The sequence below is a fragment of the Gymnodraco acuticeps genome, unplaced genomic scaffold (assembly GCF_902827175.1).
Source record: "Gymnodraco acuticeps unplaced genomic scaffold, fGymAcu1.1, whole genome shotgun sequence".
NCBI classification, from domain to species: Eukaryota; Metazoa; Chordata; class Actinopteri; order Perciformes; family Bathydraconidae; genus Gymnodraco; species Gymnodraco acuticeps.
In genome coordinates, this window is record NW_022990388.1 from 526,326 (window position 1) to 551,284 (window position 24,959).

The window sequence follows — 24,959 nt, forward strand, 5'->3', positions numbered from 1 at the left end:
AACAAAAACTGTCAGGTAATTGGTTAGGGACATAACGAACATTATTTACAATTTGACATCCATTATCATTATTTCCACAGTAAACACTTCAGTGAAAAGAAGTGTTCCTCTCCGTCCTTCAGGCCTAAAAGAAACAGAATCTTCAGATTTTAGTTTTACATTTGCAAACCGCCAACTCATGTGAGCAGTGCTTGAATTGGAATGAAAAAGGTGCCAGTACTCTAAAATCAGCAACTTTTTCAAGTCAATTTTATATATACAGCCCACAAACAAGAATTTGGCTACTATAATGCTGGTGGGTTTGTCTCTTTACTACTGTATATTTTAGAAAGGTTCACTGTACTTAACATTTTTTATGATAGGCAGCGGATATGGCTAAAGCTCAGTAAGGTCAATATTAACTGAAAATATAGCAATCAAAGTCTAGATCTTCTGCTGAAGACACATGAAGCAGAGACCTTTCAGGTGAGAGCCCCTCTGGTGGTGTTCAACATTAATGACAAGGAAACAAAGCTCTGGTCAGAAGCATTTTTTATAAAAAGCTTTAACAAAATTAAGTATTTCTGTACATTTTGAATGCAATCTAACTTTCCAACTCAGAAAACGAAAAACGAAAAAGTGCCAAAAGTCTTCTCACATGGCTGAGCTGCTTTGCAATATACTTCACCACTGAAGAATACAAATATGTATAAAGTAAACTATGATGCAATCTAACTTTCCAACTCAGAAAAATGATAAAGAGCATGAACAAAGAACATGTAAAAACAAATGCAAAATTTGCACAATCTAAAATGAGAAACTGTAACTGCAAGTAACAAAGTCTGAGCCATGGTAAAGAGTTACATTGAACACCAAGCTGATCAGATAACTCCCTGGTTGGTCTGAAGTCCTTCTATCTCCAGGATCTGTACAAATCGGCACATTATGCCAAAAGTCTTCTCACTGGGTGAGCTGCTTTGCAATATACTTCACATTGTTAGAAAAGGCTCCAGAAGGCCTTGGGGACATCAGTATCAGGGGCTGGAGCTGGACAGGCTCTTTCATCAGCACTTCTCCTTCCCTTTGCCAGCCAGGACCTCACCTACTGTTCCGGATTGAACTGTCCTAGTGATGGTCCATTACATTTAATGAAAACCAGGCTGGACAGTCGGCTGACAGAGAGAGCATTCCTTTTTGCAGTAAGGATATCGTTCATGCAGCTGAATGCCCGCTCACACTCACTAGTGGAGACAGCGATGGTTCGGACTGCTTTCAGTAGAGGCTCCATGGCAGCAGGTGTACGGGATGCCCTGGTTTCCTTGTATTCGCGAAAGCCCTGAACAGTCTCTCTTCTGTCCACTTTCAGCACTTCGCACAAACGTAGCACCTCTACGTCCCCATACTGTACGTCTAACTCCTCTTCAGGCCAACTTCCAGGATGGATAACTTTCATGTCCTGGATTAGCTGATTGTCCCGGGCCTCCCGGCCATGTAATGGGATTTCTCTTGTGCTGACATGAGAGGAGGTTGTGGAAGTCATTCTGTGTCTCAGATTCTCTACCATACTGCGGAAAAACTGACCTGCATGAATCTGTACAAGCCTGCCATTCTCACGCAGGGCAACACCCTTGAAGGACTTCTCAGCTAGAGCTGTATGAACTGTAGTCATGTGTGGGCCAGGCATGGTGACCATGGATTCAAAAACTCGTATTTCTCGAGTTAAGAGCCTATCTGCTGTAGGCAGTGTCATCTCTCTTTTTTGGAGTTGCCGAGAGAGGTCGCTGAGCTCTGTGAGCGCATCGTACATCAGTCCCAGATTGCTGACAAACGTTGCAGATGTGAGCACATCATCCAGGCCCTTGTACTTTGCTCTGTCTCTGGAATCCCTGCTCGTGTCGTTTGCAGCATTTGTGAAGTGATCATGAAGCACTCGGTAGTTTTCCCAGACTGCTCTGACGCTCCTTTCACTTGAAGCCACCCAGCGGATGGACAAAACACGCCCTATCACCAGGAGACGCTGTCCGACTGCTTGCGCACACTGCGCTAACTGCCTCTGATTTTTGGGGGAGGCATGGAACAAGGAATAGAGTTTGTCAAAAAAGATCTGGAAATGATTGAGCCCTGAGACCTCCTTGACCACATCCCCAACTGCCAGCTCTAGACGATGATTGGAGCAGTGCCACACAAACAGGCTTGGGAATTTACTACACAACTGGGTAGCAACGCCTGTTCTCTTCCCTAGCATGACTGAAGCCCCATCACATGCAAAAGAAACGAAACACTGACCTAAAAAGTCCTCGTTAAAATCTCTTCCAAGACACTCCATTAACGCCTTTGTGATGTCATCAGCCGTTGTTCCATCCAACTCCATCAGCTCCCAAAAAAACGTTTCGGGCTCAGCATCAGCTAATGCTGAGCGTAGACACACAACAAGCACCGTTTTACCACTAATAGTGGTAGATTCATCGACCAAAACACAGAATTTTCTTTGGTTTTCTGTAATGTCTTTTGCCATTTTTTTCTTCAGCTCATGAGCTATGTGGTCGATGATTTCGCCACAGGTTTTATTGGAGTGCAAAACCCTGCCCACGTTCAGCCCATTCAGTTTCTGTACATTCAAATCAATTGGCATGTCTGTGAATGGCCGGCTATGTTTGCCAATTGTATATGCCGTTCGAAAAACTCTGATAGTGGTGTCTAATTCAGATGTATGCATAGACTGCACTTGATGTTGAATAGTTTCACGTGAAGCAGATGTAAGGATGTCAGCAGCTTTTACATGGGCTTGTGATTCTTTATGTTCTTTGATTTTTTTTCTCAGGCTAGCTTGTTGTTTGCCCTTGTCAACACCGAAATGAGACACTGCACACTCACCCCATTCAGTTGACAGTTTCAGTCCTTGTCCAGTGTGTATTCCCAAAGATTTGACATCTCTGCATATCCGACATCCTAGCTTCTTATCTTTAAGAAGGAGCCATGCATTGGTCTTGCAAAAATATTGCACCTGGTCCGTTGTCCAGCAGTCAGGTGCATCGCTTTGCCCGGTGTTGGTGGTGGCAGTTGCGCCAGCAGCAGCTAACGTTAGAGGCTCTGGAGGAGGCGGCGGAGCTAGTGCTAATGCTAATGCACTAGAACTTGGAGCAGGAGGATCAACCAAAGAAAGCTCCCCATCAGACACAATTTCCAACACAGGCACAGCATTCTCTGTATTTGAAGTTTCTTCCGGCGACAACCACTGTCTTTTTGCACTTTTATTAATCCATGCTAACATTTTAGAAATGCTAATTTGTGACGTGACTTGCTTTCCTTCTCTCGGGGGCGTGCCTGCTCTGTTCTATCACTCTACATAGCCACCCACTGGGTGGGAGTTGCACTGCATAAACACAACACACGTGCATCTAGGTATGTACATTGTAAAGCATTAAAACATGGTTTTACTAACAGTTTTCAGTATGTTGTTACTTCGGCATTATTATTATTATTATTATTATTTTGAAACGTGTATTACTATTAAATCACGGTCAAATAGGTTAATTTTGACATAGTCGTTTCCACCACAGTATTTACATGGAGAAGATAAGCCCCGCCCCCTCTCCAGCACGTTCTGTTTGAATGACAGGAGTAAACAGCTGACAGCCGCTGTGAAACTCCAGCGGTTAGAGCGATGAGAATGTCCGTTCGGCACCTCATGACGCATCTACTGAGTACCGGGCGGCTGTATATATATATATGGATGTATAATAAGAACGGCGGGAGAGTGTTGAGTACTGGCACGGTGCATGAGTACCGGAGTACCGCCAGCATGCCGGTACTGAGCAAGAAGTGCCGGTACTCCATGGGTCAGAACCAGAAGTGCCGGTGTTACCGTTTAACTGGTTACACCGGGGAACTCGTTACGTTACGTTAACGGTAGGAATGGGGCGTGTACTTTGAGGAGCCATTGTCGAATAACCAGGAAATACACATTTCGATCGCTTCTTTTGTTGTTTACATTTATCTTTTGGTATATTTGGCTCCATAGGAACACTTTGATGCACATTCAGTACCAGTGTGTGAGGTTATGGTTGCGATGCCGATATCCGGACGCGTACAGCGAGGACTACAAAATGACAATGAGGTGACTGGGGATGTCTGTTCAAAACATTGCAAACGTGAATAAATCATTTCAAATATGTATTTGTCTCCGACTTTCATTTGTACATCGTTGTTAATGTGATGTTTAGTAGCTTTGAAAGCTGTCCATACCTCCAGACAGCCTAAAAGTAAGACACAAGTTGTTTACTCACAGCCCGTAGCCTATGCAGCATCGAGATCCGTGGCCAGCTGTGATCCTCTCCGATTAACTTGTGACAGGACTTCTTTAGCTATTCTCCAGCGAGCAAGGTTTTTATTAAATACCTCCATCCCTCTCATCACAACAAGACTCTACACTGTGCAGAAAAAAAACAACATAAATGAAAATAACCTTGCTGGATAGCTTAGAATGTTCTTTAACATTCGTTTTTTAACATTCGTTTTTAATGTTGATTTTATTAGCTTTTCTTTTTAATGACTGATTTTAAATGCCATTTTCTTAATCTCTTTCATTTTTTGTAAAGCACTTTGAATTGCCTTGTGTTGAAAAGTGCTATATAAATAAACTTGCCTTGCCTTGCCTTGCCTTAGAATGAAACAAACAAACTATCTTCCATGGCTGATACTGATGTCACAGTAACGGCTAAACCACAGACAAGTCCAGCGGGGGGGGGGCACAAGTTGAATCCATATAATGAAATTGTTATTTTATATATATGTATATACATACATGCTATATATATATTTATATTTATGTATATCCTACATTGTCTAGGCTATATAAACCGGCGGAAGTGTCACAACTTTCTTGGTTTGTGATTATAGAGAGAGAGAGATAGCGATAGAGACATAGATAGAGATACTGTAGAGATAGACATAGAGAAAGATCGGCTGTGTGTGTGTGTGTGTGTGTGTGTGTGTGTGTGTGAGAATATGTGATGTTAGGGCTAACCAAGAGGGGATGGATTCAGGAGTTGTTAAACAACTGATGGATTTTATGATCCACGATAGTTATGCTGATGGCTTGAAAAAAAGAAAATTGTTGACAATTATCCTTTATTATCTTGTATGAATATATCTGGTATATTGCTCATTTTCCATAAAAGAAAAACATTTATTTGAGTTTGATGCATACAAATACTGTAGATGATGATTGTTGAAAATGCACTTTTACCATAAAATGCCAGCACGGCCAGTTGGTTGAGGCTCATAAAAACAAAACTGTGTAGACAGTAAAAAAAAAAGTAGTTTGTGTCCCATTTGATAAAAAAATGCAAACACATACTTTTTCCATAGATTGTTTTCTTGGTCTGCCAATTAAAGGGTTAAGCCTATATGTTTAAGCAATTATGTCTGCCTTCCCCGTCTTGCACCATTGATGCACCCACTGATATAAAATGCTTAACTGCCTAAGATGCAACTATGCACTTTTTGGTGGGCTAAGCGCAAGCTTCACATATTTTTGGCTACATTTAAAGTGCCAAATGTAAGTTTAGATATTATGCAATGCAACGTTTTTCTTGGCCTACATCAGTGTTATAGAAGGAAAGACAACAGTGATAGTTATATTTCAGAATAACATTTATTGGAAATTGTTGGGAAAATATCACTTTTCACCAGTTTGAGCTTCAACCTCAGGATCCATGTGTCTGTGATCCTCTCCAGAATGGAAGTAGTCATCACATACAGAGCATCAACTAGTTCCTGAGCAGTGTCCTTCACATGCTGATATCCAAGAGAGGGAGTTACACAGTCACAAGATGGAGGAATAGAAAGCAGTATTCAATGTTTACTTCAGATTAGCTCCACGTCAGAAATGAGCATGCTTGATGTCAAGCTATCCAGCAAGGTTATTTTCATTTATGTTTTTTTTTTTCTGCACAGTGTAGAGTCTTGTTGTGATGAGAGGGATGGAGGTATTTAATAAAAACCTTGCTCGCTGGAGAATAGCTAAAGAAGTCCTGTCACAAGTTAATCGGAGAGGATCACAGCTGGCCACGGATCTCGATGCTGCATTCGGGCTGTGAGTAAACAACTTGTGTCTTATTTTTAGGCTGTCTGGAGGTATGGACAGCTATCAAAGCTACTAAACATCACATTAACAACGATGTACAAATGAAAGTTGGAGACAAATACATATTTAAAATGATTTATTCACGTTTGCAATGTTTTGAACAGACATCCCCAGTCACCTCATTGTCATTTTGTAGTCCTCGCTGTACGCGTCTGGATATCGGCATCGCAACCACAACCTCACACACTGGTACTGAATGTGCATCAATGTGTTCCTATGGAGCAAAATATACCAAAAGATAAATTTAAACAACAAAAGAAGCGATCGAAATGTGTATTTCCTGGTTATTCGACAATGGCTCCTCAAAGTACACGCCCCATTCCTACCGTTAACGTAACGTAACGAGTTCCCCGGTGTAACCAGTTAAACGGTAACACCGGTACTGCGTACCGGTGAGTACCGGCCCAATTCCAGCACTGCATGTGAGAGTAAAATATAACCGGGTCACATGTGCGGTTTCCCCTTTTTGTGGAATTTTTAGGAAACCTCTCGTTTCCCTTGGAGCACCAAAATAATATGTTAGTCCAAAAACATGCTTGGTTGGTTATTGTTTTAGAATCATGCAGTTACACTGATCACATGCCGGCATTCATTCACACTCACACTGTCTGGTTGTCATGTCAAGTTTGGTCAGCTTCACCCCAGAGTCAGTCATCCACAGTGCCTTGTCAAGTTACACTGTCGATCAGGGTCAAAGGTCAGTTGGTCTCCGTCTTTTTTGGCCATGTGTCGTGCTCTGCAGAGACTTTGACATTTCAGCATAGGCCAGTATCCTTTGTCTACAAAAATATGTCACGATTTCAACTATGATTTTCAAGATGATTCTCACTTGTCATTGGGACTTCTGCCTCCCACTTTTCCTGAAACTTGGTACAAAACTCACTTCCTTCAAGTACTACTACTACTGCAATCCATTTACACCTAATTAGCATTAAAATGTCTAATGATCTATTTCAGAAACTTGTGTACATAACTATTATCTTGAGTCAAAACATTACTAGGATCTGTGTCGCTCTGCATTTCATAGCTCATTATAATTCTGGTAAAAAACAATGATAAACTCTTTAGCAGTGTGTGGAACCTTGGGTGTCCGAACATGCAACAATTACTCCCTCCTTTATCAAGGATTTAAAACCGAAGTCGTTTTATATTTCCATCTTAAAGCCCTCCTATGGTAATAACTATGCCACAATGGTGAAATCAACACTCTAGATTGGAATTTTATATGTGGCTTGGCACCAGCTCTCCCTTTAACATTACAAATAAAGATTTGTCCTATAGAGTGGTTCCTAAAACTATCCTTTTAATGGTGATCAATATTGTAACCAATGAGATCGCTACTTTATTCACACGTGAATACAAATCTCTTAAAGAATGATTTGTTAACATGATGAAAATATTGAAGAATATGGTTCTACTCTGTCAGTGTGTTTTAGGTTGATTATCATTTTACTTTAATAGTTTCCTCTTTACTGCTATTTTTAATTTACCAATTGATTAATAAATCTTTCTGTCTTTACGTATTTATGAAGTTAATTCAAGTTATTTAAATGTGCGTTTTGTGAATAAGTGTGTTTATGTGTAACTCACTCATTCCCGTTCTCCTTTTCTACTCCCCTGGTTTTCTCAAGCCGTGACCCCGGCCTCCTCACTTCTAATCGACCATGCCAACTCCTCTGATTCTGTCTTCTCTTCAGTCCCTCAGCTTTTGAAACCATCCGCTGTAACTTTTTTAGGTAGCCATTGGCCCAGTTACATCTGCAGCCCCATCATGCCACTGTTGTTGCACTCCTCCTTTACAGTCTCTCTGCTGTTTTTATGGAGGGCGGATTCTGCTCTCATGTCCTGTCTGAGGGGCTGATGAGAGTATCTCTCTGTATGTCAGCATGCTGTTTGGTTCTGGATGCCACAGGTGGAGATAGTTCTGGCTGCAGTCTTGATGTAGTCTTGTTGTTGTTGTTGGTTCAGCTCTGGTTCTCTGTCTGTACGATGGAGAAGGAGGAGTCTCCTGTTGGGTTAGGTCTTTTGTCTGCATGGAGGGTCGGGATCGAAGCCTTTCTAACTCAGAGGGGGAGTCCAGGTCTCGGGACACCTTACCTATAAGAAGTCTAGCACACTGATGTTAAATAAATACAACCCTTTCCACTCTGTCTCTTTCTAATCATACTATCTGTCTTAGTTGTTAAATGCCATCTAAACAACATAATTAATGTCTACGAATGATATTACAAAAACTCACTCCAAAAATTGTTTCATCCATTGTTACATATTTACCCAACACAACTCTGAAATACTTACATGTTTCCAGCATCACATATTCCACACACTACGAAAAAAAAACATCCCCATATTTTCTCTCATTTTAAATCCCACTGTTACTTCGAACAATAGTAAACCTGCAGAGCACACCAATCGGATCACAGTAATGACATTTGAATCAAGTGTAGGCCTATGTCTACTTTCTGAACATTTATTTATATTGTCTAAATTCCTTGTCTATGATGTGCAAACAGTTCGAGTGTAAAATGTGTTTTTCACAATGTATTTACACTCTACAGATTCTTGAGTTTACTCATCTCCTGGTGCTGTCGTTGTAAAAAATGTTCAATTCCTTATTGTTTTGTACCAGTTTTCCAAAATCAGTTCTAATTAATATACTGGGCTATTGTCGTTGTTACTATTAACGTGCTTCCCGTCTTCAATACCGGCCAGCAATGTAATGAAAAATGTCAAGGGTGTGATACCCCCTTTCAGCCACTAGATGGCAGCAGCAGAAGTTTACAGATTAAACTCGAAGCTCGAAGCTAAACCATACAAATGTCAAGGGTGTGATACCCCCTTTCAGCCACTAGATGGCAGCAGCAGAAGTTTACAGACAAATGGAAACGCTCTCCCCCGATTTAACATATAACAGACCTCTGGCTTTTAGCTTTCAGCCTTGGTCTGTTATTTAACCCCAGTTTTAAACGGCGACCCGATCTAAAATATCGTGTTTCCAGGTTTTGTCGTGCAGGAATCAAACCTCGCACCGAACAAACTGCACCGTCTCCACGCCACTCAGGAATAAACTACCTGCAGATCCGCGCCAAACTGCTCTATTTACGTTACGCAGGACTTTCCGTCTACCTGGCGATCAACGTTCACGTTTTGTATATAACTTTCCTAACATAGTAAAATATGCATTGTATATTCCATTTAAACTTTCTGATCGTCTGGATTCTTCCTCTGCTTCGTTATATCTGGCACGTCCGGGTCACCATTTGTTAGAGATTTAAAGGGATATCTGGTCCGCTTTTCAAATCTCCGCACGTCCCTATCAAGCTGGTTAATACAGGAAGGAATCCAGAGCTACCAAGTAACCGTTAATCTACTTTAATGGTAATATGACAATGCAATACAATCAATACAGTACAAATTCAATACAGTTAATCTTTGGGATCCCGAATTTACCTGCACGTGAGCCAGCCAGAGGAAAGAGGCTGAACACCGCGTGTGTGTCTGTGTTTATACTCTTTGACAATGGGAGGAGTTATCAGATCCTCCCATTTGGACCTCCTTGATTGGCAGCCCCAAATATCCCTAACACCTTAGACCTTAGGTTTCCCCAATCACTGTAGCTAGATCTAAGTTGAATGCAACTCAAGACATGCTCTCACCTTCCCCCATCTTCCTTTGTCCTCAAAAACACATGTCAACAGGCCCCAAATCCAGCTCACAGTTTTACCCAAATTATTCCCATTTTAAGCTTATCCATAGTTTGCTAACATGAATAAATACAAATATTTCACTACAAATCCCCCTTTTTATCTCCTTCTCCAGAGATAAACTTAGACAAGGCATTTTGAAATATACCCACTGTCATTCTTTTCTACTGTGTCCGTCCCCCAAACATTGTATAAATCCATCCGAAGCTGGTATTTAGAGTACTTGAAAACTTCATGGAGACAGAACACCACTTTCCATGGCAGTGAAGGAACCATGAGGGGGCAGCTGAGTGCTAGAATCATCAGCCCCCCCCACCTCGGAGGAATAGCCCACAAGGACAGCTAATAGGGAGGGGGAGATGCGGCTTTCCCTTCACGGCTGGAACTGATCAGAGAGAAGTAGACTCCTCTGCTGCCCCGACAAGTCCCCTGTGCCGTCCTGGCTTGCCGTGTCTTTGTCCCCCCGATCCGCTGACAGCAGCTTCTGGGCTGCCTGCTAGAGAGATGTCTTCCTCCTCCTCCTCCTCCGGCCCGCTGATGGCGGCTTCCGGGTCGATGCTGTAGAGATGTCTTCCCGATCCTCCTTCTCCGGCCCGCTGATGATGCCTCCCGGGTCGTCTGCTGTAAGGATGTCTCCAGGGTCCTGCTCCTCCAGTCCGCTGCTTCCGAGTAGTCCACGTCTGCCAGGGCCAATAGTTAAGTGATATCAAAATACAAATAACTAATGTCATGCAAACATATTAATATTTGCTTGATTCCAGTGTTGAATTTAGCACAATTGCATTGTTAAGGGATTTTAAGATTCTGAAGTATTATGCTAAAAACTCAATAACTTAGATTATTATTTATAGTTTTGCTGAATAGTTTCATGTCCGCTTACCTTAGAAACGTAAAATGCCACGGCAGTGTGCAGATGGGGAGCATGTTAGCTTAGCTTGGTAGCTTCAGCTAGCTCTGGAACTTCCAGCTCGGTGGCAGCAGGTCCCGCCTCGGCCCTCTTTGCCCTTATTTGGATCAGGCTGGAGCAGGCCGGAGTTGAACTCTGACGTCACTGTCGAGCCGTTCGTGGCCGACTCCGCCTAATAAGGGCTTCTCGGCAACTGCAGAATCCTATGGGTGACGTCACGGACCTTACGTCCATTTATACAGTCTATGGTGAAAACACATCACCCCCTCCTATCGACGGATCTCACACCTCGAAGAAATGGGAGGCGGGACTTAGCTAATTTGCATAATTGGGGGCGTGCCCACCTGTCACTTTTTATGCATACTAATGTGATTGAAACCGCATTTGTACTACTACTTCCATGTTTGACGGTGGGGATGGTGTTCTGGGGGTTATAGTTAGCAACTCTCTTCCTACAAACACGGCGTGTCGAGTTGATGCCAAAGATCTCGATGTTGGTCTCATGTGACCACATCACCTTCTCCCAAGCCTTCTCTGAATCATTCAGATGTTCATTGGCACATTTCAGACGGGCCTCACAGCAGGGGAGCTTGTGGTGCTGCAGGATTTGATCCATTATGGTGTAGTGTGTTACAAATAGTTTTCTTGGTGCCTGTGATCCCAGCTGCCTTGAGATCATTAACGAGTTCCTCCGTGTAGTTCTTGGCTGATCCCTCACCTTTCTCAACATCATCAAAACCCCACAGGGCGAGATCTTGTGTGGAGCCCCAGACTGAGGGTGATTGATGCTCATTTTGTCTTTCTTCCATTTTCAAATAATGGCACCAACAGTCTCCTTCTCACCAAGCTGCTTTCTGATGGTCTTGTAGCCGTTCCCAGCCTTGTGCAGGTCTATAGTCTTGTCCCTGAGGTCCTTAGACAGCTCTCTAGTCTTGCCCATGGTGGAGAGGTTGGAATCTGATTGATTGATTCTGTGGACAGGTGTCTTTTATACAGGTAGCAAGTTGATATGAGGAGTACTTTTTTAAAGGAAGATTACTTATTTAACCGGTCTGAGGGAACCAGAATTCTTGTTGGTTGCAAGAGGATCAAATACTTATTTCCCACAGTTAAATGCAAATAAATGTGTATCTTTTATATAATGTAAGTTTTCTTTTTGATATTCTTACTCTCACTGTTTATATAAACCTAACATCAAAATGATAGACTGTTAATTTATTTGTAGGTGGGCAAACTTACAAAATCTGCAGGGGTAGGGTTAGGGTTAGGGTAATATTGTGAATCGAGTGGCCTGTGTTTGTCGTCCATAACATACGCCTGCCCATACCATAACCCCACCACCACCATGGGCCACTCAATTCACAACATTACCCTAACCCTAACCCTAACCCTACCCCTCACACCAGATACTGACTGGTTTTCAGACCCCCCCAATAAAGCAAAACTGCACGTTTCAGAGTGGCCTTTTATTGTGGCCAGCCTAAGGCACACCTGTGCAATAATCATGCTGTCTAATCAGCATCTTGATATGCCACACCTGTGAGGTGGGATGGATTATCTCGGCAAAGGAGAAGTGCTCACTATCACAGATTTTTTCAGATTTGTGAACAATATTTGAGAGAAATGGTTATTTTGTGTTTATAGAAAATGTTTTAGATCTTTGAGTTCATCTCATGAAAAATGGGAGCAAAAACAAAAGTGTTGCGTTTATATTTTTGTTCAGTGTATATTAAAGTTGATGTTTTACTATTGGCTGTGTCTAACGTGTCTGAAATTAGCCGATTCCCCAGGAACATGTTGAACCAGACGGTAACACTTCAATCCTGAACTCACTGTGGGGCCTGTCCTCATGGACCTGTAGCATAACACCCTGACACATACACAATACAAAGTATGTTCATTAAGAATGCACATAATGTCCCTCCTCTGTCTTTCAATGTAGTCAAAGTTGTTGAAGAAAAACAATAAGTTTAACGTTACAGAAATAAAAGCTTAATTACTCACCCTCCTAATTGTAGACGTAACTTCACAAGTACAACTTGAAACATTTCTCCCGCTTGCTGCTGGGTGCAGGTGAAAGTAGGTCGACATTTCTGTACATCACTGACATTTGTCACAGGTAAATCTTGTAGGTATATCACAACAAACATGATGTTGTCACACAGCGACAAGCTGGACACTGGATTGACCAAATAACTACACTCTTATTTACATTTGACACGTTATTCAAAACCGACAGCCTGTGTGTTGTTTGCAAAACACTGCCACTGAAATACCACACTCAATTATCAAGCCCCTGCACCCAGAATGCACATGTTAAAAGCCATGTAACTAATTAGATCACTTAGAAACCTGAGCTTGAACACTTTGTTGTGCACAACAATGGAGGCCACTTTTGGAGAGAGAGTTAGAGGAAGAGGTAAATGCAATATACTGTATTAGGTCTTCAGTACCATACAGTAACTATGTTCATGTCATCTTCACTCTCAGTAAAGTCATTGTGTCTGATACTGTTATTAGTATTGAGAATAAACCTATGTGTGTGTTTCCACATTGCATGTGTTCATTCATAGTCCATATTTACAGCATGCTACAAATGAAAATGCCTCTTTGACTTGAATGTCTTGTTTATTAATCAACTAATGGACAGTGTTTCAATTCAGTTCATGTAAGCCTTACACACACATTCCTCATTTGAGCGTCTTGTGATTATGTCCTGCATGTCTTTCTGTTCTAACTCAGCTGTCAGCCTAGCAGTTTAGACAAACATCAAATTCATAATGTAGAGACTAGTTGGACAAAATAATGCTTAACAACTGTTCCATTACTGTGTGAACTGTATGAGATATCGTTCTCCCGCTTGCTGCTGGGTGCAGGTGAAAGTAGGGCGACAGTTCTGTTCACATCGCTGACATTTGTCATAGGTAAATCTTGCAGGTATGCAACAAACATGATGTTGTCACACAGTGAAAAAGTGGCCCGGGGATTAATTGACAGACAGGCCCACTTAATGCGCGGCATGTATCGGCCGGCCGGCGACAAAAGTATGTTACTTAACAAAAAACCCTATGCATTTTATGTTATTTTGGACAATTATTCAAATAGTAATCACATTACCTGAGCCCTTGAGTTGCCTAGAGCAAAATAGTTACAGCATATATTTAGTGATTTTAATGTTAATGTTAACTACAGTGGCCCTGAAGTACAAGACACCACAGCATTTCACAAAACACAACAGCATTTCAGAAAACACAACAGCATTTCACAAAACGCCACAGCATTTCACAAAACGCCACAGCGTTTCACAAAACACAACAGCGTTTCACAAAACACAACAGCATTTCACAAAACGCCACAGCATTTCACAAAACGCCGCAGCATTTCACAAAACGCCACAGCATTTCAGAAAACTCCACAGCATTTCAGAAAACTCAAACAGCATTTCACAAAACACAAACAGCATTTCAGAAAACACCACAGCGTTTCACAAAACGCCGCAGCATTTCAGAAAACGCCACAGCATTTCAGAAAACGCCACAGCATTTCACAAAACACCACAACATTTCAGAAAACACCACAGCATTTCACAAAACACAAAAACTTTTTTCCGGTATTCCCAATGGCCAGTCCGCCCCTGGCCACGGATCAATGCGATGAATTGTATCATCACAGGTTATTTTCTCACATTAACATTGTTAAAAAAATCAGAGCAATTCAACCCGACCATCTTTTATAATGTGAGCGAATGTATGTACACTTTAAGCCATATAATATAAATATTATAGTCATAGGCATTTGCTTTGAAATAGTATATACTGACTGCGCATCATTAAGACCCATCGAGATCAGATATCCTAGTTTATCAGCCTGCGAGCCTACATTACATTGTGATAAGTGGTCCTTTTACGTATTATGTATTCTAGTGCACACATTAAGTTCACATATGCAAATCAGGCCATGTGTTTCGTTATGTAGTAGCTATAATCATCACCTGTCATGGAAATACAACAATAACAAGGAATTCATATTAATATTACCAAGTTACACAGAAATAGATAAAACACATGAGAACAAAGACCACATAGATAAATGCATAAACGTTAAATTAGAAATGAAAACATGTTAACAACAGTGTGAAAAAGTATGAATATATGTGTGTCTAGTTCTCAACGTAGCCTATGCGAGTACCCTCGTCATTGGGTGTCGCTGTATCGAAATTTAACCAAGTAAAACAGTCACATCTTATCTGGATAAGTGTGGCAAAGTGGAGAATACCGTTTTGATAAGGGATCAATGTGTGTAGTCTTTAATATTAAAAATGATTGCTGGTTGATAGCCACAGAAGTCGTATCACAGTTTAATCTGAGCGGATCACTGTTTACCACAGCTCTCCACGCTGCGTGTAAACAACTCAGACAGACTGTATGTTTCACTAACAGATGGTATGAAAGTATAAACGGGTCTCAAATCAATATCATATTAATAATGATACATGATACAAATATAAGACTGACAACAAGAACAAGCCACAGAAGTCGTATCACAGTTTATCCTGGGCGGAGCTCTCCACAGCTGAAGACTTCTCCACGCTGCTTTCAAACTGTGAATAAACAACGTGTGCTTCTGTCTGAAGGTGTACACAGGTCTCAGATTGACTTGGTATCACATTAAGAATGATATTCAGTAATAAGTCTGGCAATAATAAATGGTTTAAATTATTTATTCAAGCTTGCAATGTTTTGAACACACATCCCCAGTCACCTCGTGTGTCTTTTTGTAGTCCTCGCTGCAGTGGCGGTTCTAGTCCAATTTGACTGGGGGGGGCAACTGGGGGGCCAGTTATTTTCTGAGGGGGGCACAATAAATGCAGGATGAAAAAGAGAACTAGACAGTATGAAGTAATTGCGCATAAGTAAACAATGCAATACAGTTATTGGTATTTTTTCAAGTACACTTATTTATTTCAGATAGATCTTATAGTTATTACTGTTAGCTTCAGCTTATAGTGCAATGTTTGCACTAACACCATATTTATTTAAAAATAAAGGCAATGAACAGTTACATCTCTACGTTACATAAGGGTGTCTGCACAATCTCACATTACAGCAACAAAATCCTGCGGTTTTTGGCAAACCGAGTACCAGAAAATATACATTAAAAAAAAAAAAAAAACTTTTCATTGTTAGGGGGGCCACAGGGGGGGTCAGAGGTCAGTGTTAGGGGTACTGGCCCCCCCTAGAACCGCCCCTGCCTCGCTGTACGCGTCCGCATATCGGCATCGCAACCACAACCTCACACACTGGTACTGAAAGTGCATCAAAGTGTTCCTATGGAGCCAAATATACCAACAGATTTATGTAAACGACAGAAGAAGCGATCGAAATGTGTATTTTCTGGTTATTCGACAAAGGCCACGCCCCTGATACATCTGCCTATACCGTTATAGAATATCACCAGTTGTTCGGCCCACATCTTGTTCGGTAACACCGGTAGCGGAGGTAAGGCACACACACCAAGTGTTCAGGAAATGGTTAATACAGCGAAAATCAAAGCTGACGATCTCTTGGTTTGATATGTTTTCTCCCCCAGACAACATGGACATAAGAACATTTGTTTCAAAGAAGAGGAAAGTAAGTCATCAGCTGGTAGCAGTTAATCAGTTAACAGTGATGGCGGCAAAAGTGTCTCACTTCTGGAGAGGAGTTTCGTCTTTATGTCATGATAGAGAGATACAAATACTGAATAGTTTAGATGAGATAAGGCATCGAAATGCCAGGTTACTAGTATTTATCATGTAAACAGGGAACATGAATAATCCGATCTCTATGCTCATGTAAACACCATGATGTCCATAGAGAGCAGTCAGTGTGTTTTACTGGAGCCTCAATTCGATGAGTTCTTTAACTTCGGTACTCTCTCTCAAAATGGTAATGTGCATTATGTTTTAATTATACTTCTTATAATTCAGAAGCTTTTTGTGTGTGTGTATGTTTTACTGAGTGCTTATAGGCCATTTCCATCCCAGTAGTCAGTTAACTATTTATTTTCTGTGCACATTACATAGACTAGCTAATATTCTACCTACTGCTTGGGACTTTGAGTCTTCAAAATGTCCAATGTCACAGACTGGCATAGCCGTGGGAACATGTTTCAAATGGGGGGTGCTGTGGGGATGACTTCATGGCTGGCCACAAGAAACGCTGCTTAATCCTGTACATAGTCCTTTTAACTCCAGGGTGGCACGAGATCACCGACGTGTGGGCCCAGTGGATGACCTTGGAGTGGAGAGACACAGGAACAAAGAGCAGGTGGTTTGGACACTTGCTAGGTACTGGGTTTACTGTGTTAGCCTGTTTAACGTCCAACTCTAGTTGCCAGGAAAAAGCTCCGACCATACGGTTTAATGGAAGGATGGTCTTGGGCTCTACAGAAAAGAGCTCTGGTTCGAAAAGGCGTGACAAGGCATCAGGCTTCTGATTCTGAGATCCGGGGCGGAAAGAGAGAGTGAAGTTGAACCTACTGAAAAATAGAGTCCACCTGGCCTGCCGAGAGTTGAGGCATTTAGCCTTTCTGATATACTCCAGGTTCTTATGGTCTGTCCAAACTAAGAACGGCTGTTCTGCCCCCTCCAACCAGTGTCTCCATTCCTCAAGAGCAGCTTTTACAGCTAACAGTTCCTTATTTCCCACATCGTAGTTCTTCTCTGCCGTGACATATAATTGATTTTCGAGTAGTTTCTGCAGAACCTGACGGACATGGTGAACATGGGACTTAGAGTCTGGTGAGAAAATCAAAATGTCATCAAGGTACACAAACACAGAAACATTCAAAAATTCCCACAAAACCTCATTCACAAAACCCTGAAACACAGCCGGTGCATTACACAGTCCAAAAGGCATCACAAGGTATTCATAGTGACCGCTCTGAGTGTTAAACCCTGTTTTCCACTCATCCCCTTCCCTTATTCTAACCAAGTGATATGCATTTCTTAAGTCCAGCTTGGTAAAAATCTTGGCAGTCTGAAGTAGCTCGAAAGCAGAGGACATGAGTGGCAGAGGATAGCGGTTTTTCACCGTAATTTCATTAAGAGGGCTGTAGTCTATGCAAGGTCTCAGAGAACCGTACTTTTTTCCTACGAAGAAAAACCCCGCTCCAGCTGGGGAAGATGAAGGACGGATAATCCCTGATTTAAGAGAAGAGGAAATGTAGTCGTCCATTGCCACTCTCTCTGGCCTTGAGATCGAATACAGTTTTCCCTTGGGAATGGGAGCCCCCGGTAAGAGATTAATGGGGCAATCAAAAGGTCGGTGAGGAGGTAACGATATGGCTTTTGATTTGTTAAAGGCTTCCTTTAGATCATGATAACATGACGGTACTTTCTGTAGGTCAGGATAGTCTGGGTGATCTATGACGATCCTACTAACTAGGGTATGTTGGTGCTTTAACAGAGCTCGAATGTTTACACCTGTTAATGCAATCCTCTCCCCACTCCTTAACCTTTCCTGAGCGCCAGTCAATGTGTGGGTTGTGGATTTTTAACCACGGAAAACCCAAAATAATCGGATGCTGAACCGATTCAAAAATGTGAAACTGCATAACTTCAGTGTGGTCATTATTTACAGTGATCTGGATAGGTTCTGTGCATTGGGTGACTGTAAACAACAAACGTCCGTCTAAAGCACTGGCGTTAATGGGGGAAGATAGAGGAACAGTCTTTATACCAAGCTGTTTGACTATGCCCCAATCCATAAGACTTTCGTCCGCTCCTGAGTCTATTAGCACTCCTTGGGTAATGACCTGATCATTAATAAAAATGTTTACCTTGGTAACTGGACGAGGAGGAAAGTCTGTGGGAAATTTGCTCACCAGCGCCCTCCTCTTGGCTGGTAAGCTTGCTCTTTTCCCGGACATGACGCGAGTTGGTGACCTGGCTGGCCACAGTAGAAACAACATCCTTCTCGTAGCCGGCGCTGTCTCTCCTCCATGGAAAGCCTGGTCCTTCCCAACTGCATGGGTTTATTTGCATCAGGCGGAGGTGCTGTCCTCCAATGAACCGAATCCGCTGGCTGGAAACCTCCTCTGGTGGAAAGGCTCGTGGAGAAAAGCCCTGGAAACTGGGATGTCCGTCACGGCTGCGTCGACGTTCTCTCTCTCTTTCCCGAAGACGGTTGTCGATCCGGATGGAAACGGCGATGAGAGATTCCAGGTCCCGGGGTACCTCCAGGGGAGCCAGCTGGTCCTTGATTGGATCTGATAATCCAGTCAGAAAAGCGTCGCGAAGAGCCGGAATATTCCACCCACTGTCCGCTGCTGCCGTGCAAAACTCGATAGCATAATCCACCACCTGGCACTTATGCTGCCGCATCTGAAGTAGTCTTCGGCTGGCTTCTGTTGCAGGTGATGAATGGTCAAAAATACGACTCATAGTGTCTGTGAAGTCGGGTAATGAGTAACATAGTTCCGTGTCTCTGGACCATTCTGCAGTAGCCCAGGCTGCAGCTCTTCCCGTTAAATGGGACACAATGAACGCCACTTTACCATGGTCTGATGAAAAAGCGCCTGGGTTGTGTTGGAAATGCAGGTCGCACTGCACCAGGAAAGCTCTGCAATTGATGGAATCACCGGAAAACCTCTCCGGGAGAGCCAGCCGTAGTGAGGAAGACACAGCCTGGCTTGGATTGACAGCGTCAACAGGATCCGCGACATGCAGGCTGTCAGCTGTGACTGACGTCATCGGCGGAGCAGTCTGAAGGTGAGTGATGAACTGTTGCATCTGATTCGCCAGCTGTTGTATCTGTGCAGAGACGGAAACTTGAAGTTCGGCCTGGTTTCCCACCAGTGTCTGCACTCCTTGGCTGATTAATCCCAGCTGTTCCTCGTGATAAAAAATCCTCTCGCCTTGGGCTGACAGGGCGGCGTGAAGAGCTTTTGGGTCGGCTGAGTCCATTGTGGTCAGTTCGTTCTGTTATGAACTTGGTTACACAAGGATAAGGACTCAAATGCACGACCCGGGAGCCAAAGGTAAAGTACAATTAAGATACTTTATTTGCACAAAAAAGGTAACAAAAGAAGATCACTCTTAAGAGATAACAAAAAAGGTTTGAGCAAGGCAAAACAGAAAATCACTCACAACGTGAGGAACTAAACTTATAATAAGTTTCAGGAGCCAACATAGGCTTTGAATCAAAAACGAGCTGAAGAGCATAGCTCTGTCATGGGGACAGGACAAGACGAACTGACACTGAACGCTGGGAGACTGGGGAATTTAAACACTCAACAACAAGACACAGGTGAACACAATCAGGGGCGGGGCTGATACTGATGAGGGCGGGAGAACACATGAGGAAAGGGAGTCAAGGGACCTGAAATGAGACGTGACAAAAACAAACCAGGAAGTGAAAAACAATACAAAATAAACATGAAACATGATTGACTAGCACTTTTGACGGTGCACAACATCATATTGGGGATATGGTGTTTACATGAGCACAGAGAGATCGGGTTATTCATGTTCCCTGTTTACATGATAAATACTAGTAACCTGGCATTTCGATGCCTTTTCTCATCTAAACTATTCAGTATTTGTATCTCTCTATCATGACATAAAGACAAAACTCCTCTCCAGAAGTGAGACGCTGCTGCCGCCGCCGCCATCACTGTTAACTGATTAACTGCTACCAGCTGAAGACTTGCTTTCCTATTCTTTGAAAAAAATGTTCTTATGTCCATGTTGTCTGGGGGAGAAAACATATCAAACCAAGAGATCGTCAGCTTTGATTTTCGCTGTATTAACAATGTCCTGAACACTTGGTGTGTTACCTCTTCTACCGGCATCGCTTCATATAACAGGTCTGAGCTGTCCAACTATGACAACACTCCTTGAATATGCGTGCGCTATGGGAGAATCTGCCTTGGTACAAAGCAGCAGTGAAAACATGGAACGGAGTTTCATTGATTTGGGCATTCTCTCAATAAGCAAGTGGAATGGATTTGATATGAAGCACTGACACAGCGCTCTACAAAGTGTGGCGAGTGGATAGACCGACTCACGGACTTTCCACATGGTAAAAGTGGGGGGGTCTAAACTAATCATTTGAAAAAGTGGGGCGGACTTGTCCCACCCTCATATAATGGCTGCGACGCCCATGCTTGAGAGTGAGTCAGAGGCAGAACACAGGGACAGTGAAGAGAGGTCCATTGCTAAGGTGAGTGATGAAAGGGAAATGACAGTTTAGAGTAAATTGTGATGTGGACTCTCATCCCAGAATTTTAAGGAAATCAGTGGGGATATTGAACAGGAAACATTTCAGTCAAGGGGCATCATATGACCAATATAGACAGAAGAGCAACATTTATTTGAACATTTAAGTCAATGATACCATTCCTAGGTGAACTTAACATCCATATGGAGTCAGATAAGTCTCAATATTAATAAATGCTCACAGAAGGATTCACAAATGTATTTTGCGATGTATATATAAATGACTCTCCACAACAATATCTCTCAACGCACTCACACATATTTATTGTTGTATATAAATGTACAAAAAATGGACATTTAAACTGCTTTTTATTAATTCAAAGACGGCTCTGAATTAATAATCAAATATGTATGCTTTCTTTACTACTGGATGAAATTACAAAATGTACCCATCATTTTCCTCATGCTAGTATAGCCACATAAAAGTATCAAACCACCATCTGCTGTTATTTTTTCAGTGGGGGGGGGGGACCCCCACACCCCCCCTTAAAAATGTCCTCCCCCACATTCAGGATGCTTCCTACGCCCATGGGCATAACATACTAATATCAATCTGAAAATGAGCATATAGGGCCCCTTTAATTAGTAGTGAAGGAAGTGTCAAGCTAGGTTAGTTAATCTTCTTTTACTGTGTTTACAACCTTCTTTATACCTAGCTCACAGCTGGCAACAATGGACTACAATCAATATCAATTTTAAATTAAAATCCTTATTAAATTAAAATGTTCCTCTTACCAGTAGTATTTATCAACCTATATTGTTTAGCTGTGAGTGAAAAGTGTAAGAGATATCGGCTGTAAAGTTTTCCTTCTCTATATAATGTAACTAATCAACAGCAATATCTCTTTCCAGAAGTCATGACCAGGTAATTCAACATATCCACCAACTTTGTTTTGAAGAGTTTTATGTTGGAACTATTTTCTTTTTAGCTAACTACACCTGCCTACTGTATCACTGGGCAGAGAGAAGTTTTCATGACAAATGGATGTTCCTGACAGCATGAGATGTAAACATTAATGGCATCCTCCTTGGCTGAGTACATGCACTCTTCCTTCTGAATGCCATGTAGTTTCATTATATGAAAGAAAAGGCCACGACTCTGGCTTGAAAAAACCGTGTTATTGTGAGTAGATGTGCTTAGATTAGTGTGATTAGATGTGCTTAGATTAGTTTGATTAGATGTGCTTAGGTTAGTTTAGTATTGTTTGACTGTTGTCCTAGCTGTGTTTTCTTACAGCCTTCCTTTGCTAGTTGTACCACTTTTACAGTGAGGTTTTGTTTCCTTCTTTATTTAGTGTGTGAGTATTTAGTTTCCCTGTATGCGTTTAGACTCACTTTTTAGAGTCCTCCCTTAGTTTGGTTGCCCCTTTAAACTTGTGGCCTCTATTGTTTGTTATTTAAACCAGTGTTTGTGGCAATTTGTGTGTTTCAGGCTGCTTGCCCGCCATTTTTTTCACCGGTTGTGCACAGTGCTTGAATTGGAATGAAAAAGGTGCCAGTACTCTAAAATCAGCAACTTTTTCAAGTCAATTTTATATATACAGCCCACAAACAAGAATTTGGCTACTATAATGCTGGTGGGTTTGTCTCTTTACTACTGTATATTTTAGAAAGGTTCACTGTACTTAACATTTTTTATGATAGGCAGCGGATATGGCTAAAGCTCAGTAAGGTCAATATTAACTGAAAATATAGCAATCAAAGTCTAGATCTTCTGCTGAAGACACATGAAGCAGAGACCTTTCAGGTGAGAGCCCCTCTGGTGGTGTTCAACATTAATGACAAGGAAACAAAGCTCTGGTCAGAAGCATTTTTTATAAAAAGCTTTAACAAAATTAAGTATTTCTGTACATTTTGAATGCAATCTAACTTTCCAACTCAGAAAACGAAAAACGAAAAAGTGCCAAAAGTCTTCTCACATGGCTGAGCTGCTTTGCAATATACTTCACCACTGAAGAATACAAATATGTATAAAGTAAACTATGATGCAATCTAACTTTCCAACTCAGAAAAATGATAAAGAGCATGAACAAAGAACATGTAAAAACAAATGCAACATTTGCACAATCTAAAATGAGAAACTGTAACTGCAAGTAACAAAGTCTGAGCCATGGTAAAGAGTTACATTGAACACCAAGCTGATCAGATAACTCCCTGGTTGGTCTGAAGTCCTTCTATCTCCAGGATCTGTACAAATCGGCACATTATGCCAAAAGTCTTCTCACTGGGTGAGCTGCTTTGCAATATACTTCACATTGTTAGAAAAGGCTCCAGAAGGCCTTGGGGACATCAGTATCAGGGGCTGGAGCTGGACAGGCTCTTTCATCAGCACTTCTCCTTCCCTTTGCCAGCCAGGACCTCACATACTGTTCCGGATCGAACTGTCCTAGTGATGGTCCATTACATTTAATGAAAACCAGGCTGGACAGTCGGCTGACAGAGAGAGCATTCCTTTTTGCAGTAAGGATATCGTTCATGCAGCTGAATGCCCGCTCACACTCACTAGTGGAGACAGCGATGGTTCGGACTGCTTTCAGTAGAGGCTCCATGGCAGCAGGTGTACGGGATGCCCTGGTTTCCTTGTATTCGCGAAAGCCCTGAACAGTCTCTCTTCTGTCCACTTTCAGCACTTCGCACAAACGTAGCACCTCTACGTCCCCATACTGTACGTCTAACTCCTCTTCAGGCCAACTTCCAGGATGGATAACTTTCATGTCCTGGATTAGCTGATTGTCCCGGGCCTCCCGGCCATGTAATGGGATTTCTCTTGTGCTGACATGAGAGGAGGTTGTGGAAGTCATTCTGTGTCTCAGATTCTCTACCATACTGCAGAAAAACTGACCTGCATGAATCTGTACAAGCCTGCCATTCTCACGCAGGGCAACACCCTTGAAGGACTTCTCAGCTAGAGCTGTATGAACTGTAGTCATGTGTGGGCCAGGCATGGTGACCATGGATTCAAAAACTCGTATTTCTCGAGTTAAGAGCCTATCTGCTGTAGGCAGTGTCATCTCTCTTTTTTGGAGTTGCCGAGAGAGGTCGCTGAGTTCTGTGAGCGCATCGTACATCAGTCCCAGATTGCTGACAAACGTTGCAGATGTGAGCACATCATCCAGGCCCTTGTACTTTGCTCTGTCTCTGGAATCCCTGCTCGTGTCGTTTGCAGCATTTGTGAAGTGATCATGAAGCACTCGGTAGTTTTCCCAGACTGCTCTGACGCTCCTTTCACTTGAAGCCACCCAGCGGATGGACAAAACACGCCCTATCACCAGGAGACGCTGTCCGACTGCTTGCGCACACTGCGCTAACTGCCTCTGATTTTTGGGGGAGGCATGGAACAAGGAATAGAGTTTGTCAAAAAAGATCTGGAAATGATTGAGCCCTGAGACCTCCTTGACCACATCCCCAACTGCCAGCTCTAGACGATGATTGGAGCAGTGCCACACAAACAGGCTTGGGAATTTACTACACAACTGGGTAGCAACGCCTGTTCTCTTCCCTAGCATGACTGAAGCCCCATCACATGCAAAAGAAACGAAACACTGACCTAAAAAGTCCTCGTTAAAATCTCTTCCAAGACACTCCATTAACGCCTTTGTGATGTCATCAGCCGTTGTTCCATCCAACTCGATCAGCTCCCAAAAAAACGTTTCGGGCTCAGCATCAGCTAATGCTGAGCGTAGACACACAACAAGCACCGTTTTACCACTAATAGTGGTAGATTCATCGACCAAAACACAGAGTTTTCTTTGGTTTTCTGTAATGTCTTTTGCCATTTTTTTCTTCAGCTCATGAGCTATGTGGTCGATGATTTCACCACAGGTTTTATTGGAGTGCAAAACCCTGCCCACGTTCAGCCCATTCAGTTTCTGTACATTCAAATCAATTGGCATGTCTGTGAATGGCCGGCTATGTTTGCCAATTTTATATGCCGTTCGAAAAACTCTGATAGTGGTGTCT